The sequence below is a fragment of the Cynara cardunculus genome, unplaced genomic scaffold (genome assembly GCF_001531365.2).
Source record: "Cynara cardunculus var. scolymus isolate 2C unplaced genomic scaffold, CcrdV1 Un_Scaffold_929, whole genome shotgun sequence".
Taxonomy (NCBI): domain Eukaryota; kingdom Viridiplantae; phylum Streptophyta; class Magnoliopsida; order Asterales; family Asteraceae; genus Cynara; species Cynara cardunculus.
The window spans coordinates 6,751-19,859 of record NW_020200650.1 but is presented as its reverse complement, the minus strand read 5'-3'; the positions used below and the strand labels follow the sequence as shown (position 1 = coordinate 19,859).

Here is a 13,109-nt window from a genome sequence, read left to right as displayed (position 1 = left end):
AAAAATATATTGGAAACCGTAAAGGCACGTATAATATAGATTATAAAAATATATTTTTAAAACTGACGGTTGAAATGACCTCCTAAAGTTTTAAATAAATTTATAGTCTTTTCAAATCCATTTATTGAAGAAATAAAATTTTTACTTCTCCTCACTTCTCATCCACTTTGGACTTTTGGACTTCTCTGTTATTTTGCTACCGCAAACCAGAGAGACATGGACGGCTGCTTCATGTTACTTCCGATCAAACAAACAAAGCACAAAAGGGTTATAACGATGGATGTTCCGGTGATGATAGAGAAGTTTTCCGGCGAAGAAAAGTCACCGTGTCCAAGACTTGTAAGGATATCAATGACTGATCCCTGTGCAACCGATTCTTCAGGAAATGAAGATGACGAGCATTTCAGACGGTGGCGTGTGAAGAAGTATGTCAATGAAATTAACATACAAACGTCATGCAAAACTACAATGATGTTTGTCAAAGGCAACATGACGACGACCAGAAATAGCCCATCCTCTATAGAAGCGAAACAGAAGCCTATGAAGAAGAAGAGAACTACAGCGGGTAACGTTAGGAAGTTACGAGGAGTTCGGCAAAGGCCTTGGGGTAAGTGGGCAGCGGAGATTATAGATCCGGCTACACGTGTCCGGTTGTGGTTGGGGACGTATGATACACGGAGGAGGATGCCAGGGTGTATGATAATGCCGCCATTAAACTCCGTGGTCCTGGTGCTGTTAAAAACTTCGTCATGCCACCGGTTTTGGAAAACCCACCGCCGGTGAATGTTACATCGATGTCCGACCATGATTCCAGCTTATGTCACACAACCTTCCATTTAGGGATGCACTACCTTTTGAGTTCCAATCATTTTCCCCAATACAATTTGGTGATGAAGTTCCATTTTATAGATGAAGACGTTGAGTAAGGGGGGCGGAGCTTGAAGAGCGAAGCGAGCTAAAGGAAGCAAACTCTAATATAAGTTAGTAGCTTTCACATCCTTACTCTCTATAGTCAGTACAGCAGAAAGATCCGAGTACACCGGACTCCGATTTGTTCGACCTGGGGAAGGAAGGGCCTTCAATGTTGATATGGAGACTTTGCTTCCCGTTCGCTGCACAACCCACCTGTTGCAACACTGAACTATGCTTTAAATATGGTCTAGCTAGTTCTCACCTCTCTCCCTATAGTTATAGCAGTACTGGGGAATTCCTTATGCCGGCGATGATAGGTGGATCTGGTAATTGGTCTGCTAACGAGCAAGAAAACGGATGTGCTAACGCGCAACGGCTTTTCTTTCTCTGATAGAGGCTCGCTTMTTCAATTCAAGTTCAGCTTGCTGCTTTTCATAGCTGCGCTTAATAGGCCGGTTTGCCTTCCTCTCTGGCGGCCAGACAACCGCTTAAGTTCAAGTAAAGGCTTCTATCCTAGGAAGAAAAACAAGTTCCGGAAGCATGCGAACAAGACTTGAGATTCAGTTGCTATGTCTTCTTCATCTATTATCAATAAAGTCAAGCATCAAAAAAGAAAGAGAATGAAACCTGGCGAAAAAGAAATGAACACTTTGCTGAGGAACGCTCAATGGACTTGACTATGAAAAGCCTGGCACGGGTGAGAACCTTCCGTTGCTTACACCCTTTAAGTGTTGGTTCTTCCGGGGCGTGTTCGTTTTGGCTCCCGAGCGAGAACGAGAAATAGGCGATGCACCTTATAACATGCATGATGATTTCGGSTCTATAGACCCGAACCAATTTGATGATTTTGATACAATACCATTTGTTGAAGACTTCATTCCTAATATTGGATGTGGATCCCCCTCAACTTTACAAATAGAGAACTACTTTCAAGATATTTCAGATTGTACATTAGATTCATGGTTTTCCTAAAATGGGTTGAACTTGTTTTAGTTAGTTGTTGGAGCCATGTTTAACCTCCAAGAGATTTTGGTGTAAGGTTATGAGAATATAATCTCCTAAAAGGGTATAGGGATTTGACTTTTTAGAAGTGGTATTAGTCTTGAAAAACATTTAATTGATTAGTATTGTCTTATTTCGTTAGTATCGTCTTAATGCATACTTTTGATTAAGATTTATTGGTTTGGCTGATTATTTTCATTTTGTTATTCGATCAATTGTATACGATATTTTTTTACAAAAAATATATGGGTCACGAAAACGTTAGACCCGTATATTACACAGGGTATTTTAAATGAGAAAAATGAGTCGAGACTTTTCCTCAGGTCTAAAAGAAAATTTTGAACATTAACTCTGAAACACAAGAAATCAGAGTTCTGGTGTTAGTCTAGAAAATAAATATGGACTTAACTCTAAATGAAAGAAATTGAGATTTGCCTTTTAAGTCTTGGAAGTATCTCTGAGCATAACTCTGAACCACAAGAATTCTGACTTCTTATAACTCACAAAAGCAACTCTGAATAGGAGTTTAGAGTTGCATTAAAAAATCTAGGAATAAACTACATAAATAAATTTGGAATAGAAGAATTCAGAGTTATATTGTAAGTCTGGAAAATAACAAATATCTAATGCCTTTCATGTTGGTTATTTGTATCACTAATGTCATTTAAGTGTAATAGGATTTATTTGTTGATCAATGTAATCATCATAAATATCGAAGACAACTTTCAATTTTAACTGGGGAAAAGGAGTTCAGACTTGATCTCAGACTTGTATACTGGTATACCTTATAAGTCTGGCAGACAATTCTGAATTTAGACAGAGGGACATAAGTTCAGATTTCTAACTCTGGTAAAGAAGTCTCCAGATTTAATGACTACAGAGAACACATCAGAGATTTCCACTTAGTCTGAAACATTAGTTAAACCACGAAAACAGGAAAATAAACATGTAGAGGGACACATGCCACTTAAATAGACCTACTTGAACCGTAAGTGAAAATTGTGTACACATACATCTAAGACTATGTGTGTGAGGTGACGCTCTACATGAAACACTTAAATTTTTTTATCCCTTCTCAGTAACTTTGACACAGAAATCTGAAACATAACTCTGAAAGACTAACCTGGGAAAAAAACTGACAAGCAGTTTCTTAACTTATGATGCATTTACACCTGCAATTTACGGTTTCCATAACCGCCTCATCTTCGTCAGCATTTGCTTCTTATAAAATTATTGTCATCACAGACAACTTCTGTTTCCTACTACAATAAAAATTGATGCTTAAAACAATTGACTAAGTGAATCCATTTTCTGATGATTGTTCATTCTAATGTTTTATTACGTAATGACTTCATGCACTGGTTTCTTATTGAAGGATTAATTTTTATTGCAGATCTTTCAAAAAATAAATTCCATGGAAGCTAGAGAAAGGAGAAAATTTAGAAAGACGGTTTTGAATAGTAAACAGACATTGAAGTCTACGTCATTAAATGTTGAAGGTATCTGATTCAACAGCCTTTCGAATTCGATTTTGAATGAGACAAATATTATTTGTTCAGAAATTCTGTTGAAGGCACTTTTTTCCATTATACTTTTCTCTTTCTTCTCACTTATAATATCACAGATTCTGATAGGCGATTAAGATCTTCATCTCAGAGGAATAATATTCCCTACCATAGTGAGAATATGGATCCAAACACATATCCGCAATATGAACATACAAGCATTGAACATTCTTCTTCAAATGTGACTATCACAAATCCATTATCTGATACTTCTAACGATGTGTATAATCTCTTGTACATCTCATTTTTAAACTAATGATTCCAATACATTTTCTATTCTAATACATATTTTACATTACGTAAATTTGTATATTTTAACAGCAAGTCATCATGTAAACAGACACTATTGGTTATGTTCTAACGCCAATCCATCAATGCCTTCATCGACAATATAGCAACCTTCTTCTATGGTTCGGTTATCAGCAGGGCATCATACATTATGAAGGAAGACTGTAAATCTATCTGATATACCAATAATTGACATTACATCAGATGAAGAATTGGACGATCCAGTAACAGCTAGAAACATAATTGCTGGAATATTTGAAGGTAACTATTGATTAATCAACTATTTAACACTTACAGGTAGTTATTGGTTTCGAATTTATTAAACAGAGTACTTGGATTTTGGTGATGAAAGTGTTATTTGTGAATGATGTGAGGCAAAACTATGGAGAAATGAAGCGGGATGAAAACAAGTTACTCGCTTTGTTGTCTTTACGACAAAGTTCAGTTTCCAAAACAGAAAGAGATGGGTACTACTTACGTAAATCTTTTCCGTCGTGATGACTCGAAAAGCAAATACTTCATGAATAACATTTGTCGTTATAATTCAATGTTCTCATTTACGTTGATGGGTGGGAGAATTGATTCTTCTATTAATAGTGGAAATGCACCATACATATACAGGCTTAATGGTCAAAACTACCATAGGATGGGCAGTCTTCTACCACCAGATGGATCGAAACCAAAATTCTCTCAACTGTACATATATGATACGGAGAATGAAGTTTCAAATAGACACAATTCATTTAGATATACATTCATCCTTACTATTATATTTCTTAATAAATTTATTTGAATTCCATAGTATGGTTATATTAATGGTCACTCTGATTTTATATTTGTTATGATTTAATTAGTGAACAAAAAGAAGCATCTGCATCAAATTCCGATTCCCTTGATATTGAGATTATTCAATATTTAAAGAACATACTAGATGCAAAAAATGTTTTGGTGAAGTCTTACAGAATTGCAAGAGATTGTTATGAATGCTACCCTCATGTCAAGATAAAGTTACGGCTTATTGGAAGAAGAGAAAAGGATAGAAGAACATATAACCTTCCAACTGCTTCAGAGGTTGCAGCTTTAATTGTTGGAGATGCTGGTGGTACAATTGAGAAAAGAGATATCATTATACAACATCAAAGAGGTTATTTACAACAAATAAGTGAATTACATTCTTCTTATCTTCCTCTTCAATATCGGTTATTATTTCCATACGGAGAAGATGGTTACAGAGTTGACATTCCTCATAGAGAGGTAACATCTTCAAACAAAAGTAAGAGAGCAACATTAACAATGAGGGAGTTCTTCGCCTTCAAACTTCAAGATAGGAGAAATATGTTTTCATTATTTCTCAATGCAAGGAGGCTTCTACAACAATTTATTGTTGATGGTTACACAATGATTGAAAGTGAGAGATTGCATTACATAAGTAAGCAGCAGAAAGTCCTAAGGTGCGAGACGTATGATAACTTATGCAATGTACAAGAACAAGGACAGTCGGATGCTTCAAACATTGGACAACGTGTTATACTACCTTCTTCTTTCACCGGTGGTGCTCAGTACATGATGCAAAATTATTTGGATGCAATGTCCCTTTGTAAATGGTATGGATACCCAGACTTATTCCTAACCATGACTTGCAATCCTACATGGCCAGAAATTAGAAGATTTGTTAAGGACACCAGGCTAAATCCAGAAGACAGGTCTAACATTCTTTGTCATTTATTTAAGATCAAGCTTGATGCTCTTATTAAAGAACTGAAAGACAATGAGTTATTTGGCAAAGTTCAAGCAGGTATGTTCAATCTTTGATAGCAGTATCAACATATTTCTTCATACTTTAGTGTTATATTTATTAATTTAGATTGTAACTTTTTTGTAGTTGTTTATACAATTGAATTTCAAAAGCATGGATTGCCTCACAGTCATATCTGTCTGTTTATGCACCGTGATTTCAAACTACCTACTATTCAACAAATTTATCCTATCATCTCAGCTGAGATCCCAGACAAAAACAGTGATCCAGATTTGTACTCACTTGTAAAAGAGTTCATGATCCATGGACCGTGTGGTGAAGAAAACATTAATTGTCCATGCATGATTGATAGTGTTGGTCCCTTGAGGGTCTACAAGAATAGTAAAACAGTTTGTAGAAGGGGGGGATTAGTACAAACACAATATTTTCAAATTTAAAATATATATTGATAAAGAAGATCAATACATATTTTATAAGATTGTTTGTGGAAAGATAAGGTGATAAAAACCTATCTAAACAATCTTTAGTTACACRCTAAGTCTTAGCAAATACAAGAAAAGAAATGTTGAAGAGAAGATCCTTTACTTAAGCTAGAAAGTGCTTGAAGTAAGAATTAGGGTTACAGAGTGAGTTGCGCACACTCTGCATGGAGAAGAAACACTTCTATTTATACCCAGTGCATTAAATGAACATTTAATGCAATATGGTAGGGCTTGAGTGCGTGTTAAGCCTTAAGAGGAAGGCTTGTCCTTTGCTATAGTGAATAGTACAAAAGGCACTATTCACAAGCAGACATCCTTACCTAAAGTTGGTGGACAATAGAGTCGACTAGTCGGCCCGTACCGTACCAACTTTCATAAGGGTATAGGTTTTGTTTTTTATGTGCATAAGGACAAGACAACAACAATTGTGCTAAGTAAGCTTCCTTTGATCGATGAATGCTGGAATGACCTGAAGGTCTCTTCATCATTCGTTGAAGCTTGAGCAGTCTTCACACATATGTAGACGGGCTTGTAATCACTGAGTACCGCTTCAGATCACGTNGTACTCGCCAGTCTCTAATCTTCAGTTTTAGTCTTCGACGTTTGCTGAAGGTTCTTTGGTGTGAGTGTTGTCTTCTTGAAGTATTGTTGTCTCTGATAGATTTACAATGCAAGTTCTTCAGCGATCACTGAACATATTCAGTGAAGGTCGCTGGAACTGAAAAGACAGAAACATAAATACAACATACAAGTGAAAAGGGATTATCATCAAATCACTGAGAGATAGGATCAACAATCTCCCCCTATTTGATGATAACAAGATAACATAAAGAAGGTTATCTTATGATAGTAGGAAAAAGTTACATATGAAGTACATGTCCCTTTTTACTATTTTGGGATCTTTTTTTTCAGTTAGCCAATCTCAGCTTGAAAATTTTCCTTAAGTTATATTTAAAAAAATTACAAGTACGGAAACTGAAACTGAAAGCTTATTCACTGACTTATAGACTGTCAGTGAATGCAAAAAGTAACACTGGAACTCAAAGACTTGTATCCCTATTACTTTTTTCAGGGATCTTTTTCAGTGAAGTACATGGAATACTCATTTTATTAATCATAGAAAATATCGCAAGTATTACAGTACATGTCTAGTGCTTACAAATTATAAGTACAATCACTGAAAGTAGACATAGTAYAAGAAGTTACAAGGAAAAGTGGATTGTTGTTACAAAGAGAAACTATTCTAGAACTCTTAGATCTATGTAACCAGGTACATTTTCACYWWGTTTTCTTCGACGTAGGAATTCCCTTCGTATCTTCAGATCTACGRCTTTTCCAGGCATGCTATCATCTATCCAGAGCAAAAGATAAACCAGATGATCCATTGGACATAGATGTAGCTCTAACATTCTCTGAAATTTGGCTTCACCTTCATAGTCAAGGAATATAACTCCTAACTCAGATTTAAAATGCATAGAGTTAGGTGTATAGGGACCCTTATCTGGCAAGTCATGATTCAGCATAGAAATGTTTGTACTTGGATGACCCTTCAGGACTTCATCTAAGGAGAACCTTGTTTCATATTCATTCCTTAGGGAAGGTCCATCATTAGGATCAGAGAGTTTGAGTTTCTTTTTCCCACCTTTCTTCAGAGATGGCATGTCAGGGACCTTGACATACCTGGACATCCTTTTGATGAGCTTGATGATGGTGTCCTCGATAAGTGTCTTGTGTCTCGACTTGGATTGCTGAATGGCTTGTCTGATCTCCATCCATTCGCTGTATCCATAATGGCCAAGGTAGGAAGGGTACTCGGTAATGGCATCAAGATTGTCCCTGGTGATGAGTATTGAGACCAGCGTTCCACCGTCTTTAGAACGTCCGCTGATGCTGACGCTTATAATCGGGCGAGGACTGACTCGCTTTTTCAGCTTTGCTTCGCTCCACCGCTTGTCCTTTTCTACTAGCTTCAGGTTCTTCTCATGCTCAGCTTCTACAATAGAAAGAAGTTTAGCCTGGGCTTAGACAGCGGTCACCGTTTTCTTGGACTTCTTCTTGGGAAGGACTTTTTCAGCTAGTGACTTGGCCAGCTTCAAGCTGTCTTCGGTCTGCTTCTTTTGAAGCTCTAGCTCTTCTTCAGCCCTTAATGCCTCKAGTCTTTCAGCTTCAGACAAGAAGTCAAACTCACCACCACTAGAGGTATGGAGAGGGATTTTTACTCAATTCTGGTCGAGTGACTCCTTCAGCTGAGACATCTGCTGGTCGGTAGGAGCACAAGAGATGGGTTGATCAGCTGCCCGCTCCAGTCGATCGCAGGTTGTTGATGGAATATGAAGTTGATAGTTTGAAGTAATCACTACCTGAGAGGTAGAGTCTTCAAAGAAAGGTTGTTGAGGGATATTGAACAATACCTTCAAGTTTCCTTCTTTAGCAACCGCCTTGCCTTTCGACTTGGGGTCCTGGTTCCCTGATGGAGTTGATTAACCTTGCCTTTGCTCCCCCTGGGATGCAGAACCCCTGAGGGCAACTCCCTTGGTGATGGTTGATGGCTTCTGGTACTTGATGGTAAAGTCATATTCATCATCATCGTCGTTGTCGCCATCTAGATCACTTCTGGGGTCTGGAATGGTGGGTTCATCATCGTCTTCATCTTCATCATCATCTTCATCTTCATCATCATCATCATCACCAGCAGCAGTGATGGTATGGGCATCATCCCTAGGGATGGCATCGACATCCTCAGCTGGAGCAGCTTTGGTGGTCGTGATTACAGGAGCAGCAACCGCTTTAGCTCTGAGAGCCTTAGCTTCAACTGCAACTGAAGTTGATACTGGACCAACAGCCTGAGAAGGAGTAAGCACAGCATCGGATGATTCACTAGCGTTGGACCTCATCTCCCCCTCTCTGGTTAAGACTTGAGAGAATTGGCCAGAGAGTTCGTCCAAGCGCTGACGCTGGAGAACCATTATTTCCTCTAGCCTTTGCAAAGCACTGGCTAGAGTTGTCGTTGCCTCACGTGTCTCATGGAGCTGGGCGAGATCATTGGTAGGGAAAGAAGGTGGAATCACTGGAGCTGGTTGACGGACATCATCCAGGATCTGTTGAAGAAGACCAGTCTGCTGATCAGCGATAGCCTGAGAATCATCAGCCCTGCTGTGAAGAACAGCAATGGCATCGGTGTTGGCTTGAACAGTTTCTTGGATAGTCTGGAGATGACTCTGAACTTCTTGAACGTCCACCTGGATGGCAAGGAAGTTGGCATCAAGATCACCCTGGCGGGGCATTTCTTGGTGAACTTCGTTGATCCTGCAGAGGATGGTATCAACGGCTGGAAGGAGAAGTTTGATGTCTAATGCCATATCATAGGCATCATCAATCTCTTCATCTCCTTCATCATCTTTCTCTCTTTCTTCCTCTTTCACTTCCTGAGCATCAGACTGATGAATCGAAGAAGGACCTGCAAAAGAAGAAGTGTGAGCAGAAGGCTCAAGGTTAGAAGAAAAGAAAGGGTAGGAAGATGGAATACCTGAGGGGCCATCAGTGACATCTAAAGGATTGTCACTAGCATGAGCAAAGATATCCTCGAGAGGATGGACATCTGTGTGCAGAGGAGCATCGAGAGGAGCAACCTCAAGTCTAGTGGTGCACGTCTCAGTATCAGGAAGGACAGTCGTTGATACATCATCGACATGTGTAAAGACCAAGGAAGGAGGAAAAGAGAAAATGGTCGAGAAGAGACGTGGGTGTTCAGCGGTGGCGGCGCTGATATTCACACCTTCAGTGATTTGGGTCACTGAGGCGGTGAGGGTAGGTACCACTGATATGACAGTGATGGGAGAGATCACTGAAGAGTTGGGAGGGTGAGTAGAAGACACCTCGGGGATAAGGCTAGTTTCAATAACTGAAGCCTTTTGAGAGGCTCCAGCTAGAGACGTGGCCGTCCCCTTTTTGGACTTCTTGGCTTTCTGAGGAGAACCAAGAATTGGCTTCTGACCCTGATTCTGTGCTTCATGCAGACCGACACAGAGGCTATGCATCTACAAAGCAGAACCTATGTCTACAGAAGGATCCTTCAGACTTGTGACTCTGAATAACCTTGACTTCAACTCTGGAGAAAGACTTCAAACTTGCCTTTTTTAAATAAATAGTTATTTAGTACGTGGGATGCAAAGCATGTCAAACCACGTGTCTTCCCCCCACAGCCTTATGAGTAACCGTTTTAGTTGTCGATCCTTCGGGCCGATTTCCACTCGAGTGCCTATTAGGAAATCTCTTTTTATATTACCCTTTATCTCCAAAATTAAATTTATTATATAAATATTTTACTTATTTACCTTTCATTAGTTTCATTTATGTTCTGTTATAAACATTGTTTTAGAAGTTCCTCATATTTACTCATATTATTATTAATTTCTTAGAGGGTCATTTTTCATATATGTTCTGCATTATAATTATCCAGCCATAGAGGCTCTACGTGTACTACGCATCTCCTCTAAGCCTCACTCCATACTTCATAAAGAGCTTTAGAGAGGCTCTGTATGTACTACTAAGAGCCTCTAAGATTCACTTTGTGTTTCATACAGAGCTTTACAGAGGCACTACATGTACTATGCAGCGCCTCTATGCTTGATTCCATGCTTCATGCAGAGCTAAACAGTGGCTCTACGTCTACAAAGCAGAGCCTCTATCTACGAAAGATTTATTCAGACTTGTACCTTTAACTAACCTTAGAAATTAACTCTGGAAAAGGACTTCAGACTTGTGTCCACATTGTTCGTCTTCATTTAGAAGTCTTTATGATAATCGAAATACAGGACGTCCCTTGTATATGCTACACTTAACTCATCAGTAACAGCTATGTCTCTACATGTACTAGGTAGAGCCTCTGAGCATGACTATGTGCTTCCTACAGAGCTTCAAAGAGGCTCTACATAGCCTCTGACCCCGATTTCGTGCTTCACGCAGACCTACACAGAGGCTCTGCATCTACAACGCATAACATATGTCTACGTAAGGATCCTTCAGACTTGTGACTCTGAATAACCTTAACTTCAACTCTGAGAATGACTTCAGACTTGATTTTTTCAAATAAATATTTATTTACGACGTGGGATGCAAGGCATGTCAAACCATGTGTCTTCCCCCCACAGGCTTATGAATAACCGTTTTAGTTCTCGATCCTTCAGGCCAATTTCGACTCGAGTGCCTATTAGGAAATCTCTTCTTAAATTACCCTTTATCCCCAAAATTAAATTTATTATATTAATATTTTACCTAATTACCTTTCGTTAGTTTCATTTATGTTCTGTTATAAATTTTGTTTTACAAGTTCTTCATATTTACTCATATTATTAATTCTTTATAAAATACATATCATTTTCATTTATTTTTTGTAAAATAACCCGTGTAATACACGGGTTCGAACCTAGTATATATATATATATATATATATATATATATAGACTTGGGATTATGTGAGACCAACCTATTTTCGTGAGACCCATGAGACCACTTTTTTACACTTGAAACTTCACAGTAAATGATGTGAAAGTAACCTTCACAGTGTTTTTGCTGTGAATGTTCGGATTTTTTTACCTTCACAGTGTTTTCGCTGTGATGTTTCAAGTGTAAAAAGGTGGTCTCATGGGTCTCACGAAAATAGACTGGTCTCACGTTAACCCAACCCTATGTATATATATATATATAGAGAGAGAGAGAGAGAGAAAGAGAGAGAGAGAGAGAGAGAAAGAGAGAGAGAGAAGAGAGATCAATTGCAAACCACCCTTATTTGTGAAAACCTTACAAACCAATCTTATCCATCCATTTTCTCCATCAATGGTCAATATTAAATGAGTTTATATTAGGAAATAAAAAAATAAAAAAATAAAAGTTTAATTTTTTATTAAAAAGGGTAAATTTGTCAAATCTCCAACAATGAAATAGGTATATCCTAATAACTACTGTTAATTAAGAAAACGTATTAATGGAAACGTTTCTTATAGAATGAGGTAAATACTTTTTCTTGATAGAATTTTTTTTACCATTAATATTTTTTATTATTTTATTAAATTATACTTATTAAAATATGAATTGTAAAAGCAGTAGAATATGAAATTTGTGTTCATTTCATTTAAAATATATATATGTACTTTGAGTAATGAAATGAATGTCATGTTCAATAGTGACCATGACCACAATTTCACTGATGAATTTAATTTATTAATATTTCAGAACGTTTTATGTATGAAAAACGTTCATTAAATTAAAAAAATACTCAGTTTTCAAAATGTTTCATTAAATTTTTTAAAATGTTTCATTCTTTATATGTTTCATCGTTTATTAGGATTTCCCTTGTTTTAAAATTATTTTGATTATAAATTATTAATAATCCAATATTAATTCAATAACCGTTAATGAAACAGTTGCAATTATCGTTCAACACTACATGACAATCAGTCTGCCTTTCATTGTAGGTGATAAAGAGTCACGTGAGTTCGTTCTATAAAAGGTGAAACAGTTTCATTTCTTGTCACCTACAAGAATTAGGTATATCCTAATAAATTATGAAACATAAAACATACTATGATCAATAAAAAATAATGAAACATTTTGAATACTAAAGCAAAGATTTTGTTTCATTAAATCAAGAAATGAAACTATTTCATTATTTTTTGTTTCAATACTAATTCAATAACCGTTAATGAAATTGATTCATTAAATCAAGAAATGAAAGGAACACAGATTTCATATTCTACTTCTTTTACAATTCATATTTTAATAAGTATAATTTAATAAAATAATAAAAAATTAATGGTAACAAAATTATATTAAGAAAAAAGATTTACCTCATTCTATATGAAACGTTTTCATTAATACATTTCCATAATTAACAGTAGTTATCACCTTCCAATATTAATCAATATGATGAAATGACCATTATACCCTTACTTATTAAAATTAAATAAAGAAAACGGAATTTTCCTATTGGTCAAAAGTGGTTTGCATAGTTTTCATGAATTGAGCGGTTTGCAACGTAACCCGCCTCTCTCTCTCTCTCTCTCTCTCTATCTATCTATATATATATATTATAGGGTTGGGTTCACA

At 37.0% G+C, this 13,109-nt stretch overlaps 1 pseudogene; it reads left to right on the top strand.

Moving 5' to 3' along the window:
* The first annotated feature begins 216 nt into the window (after positions 1–216).
* Positions 217–1,303, top strand: LOC112502120 (annotated as a pseudogene).
* Positions 1,304–13,109: the final 11,806 nt, after the last annotated feature.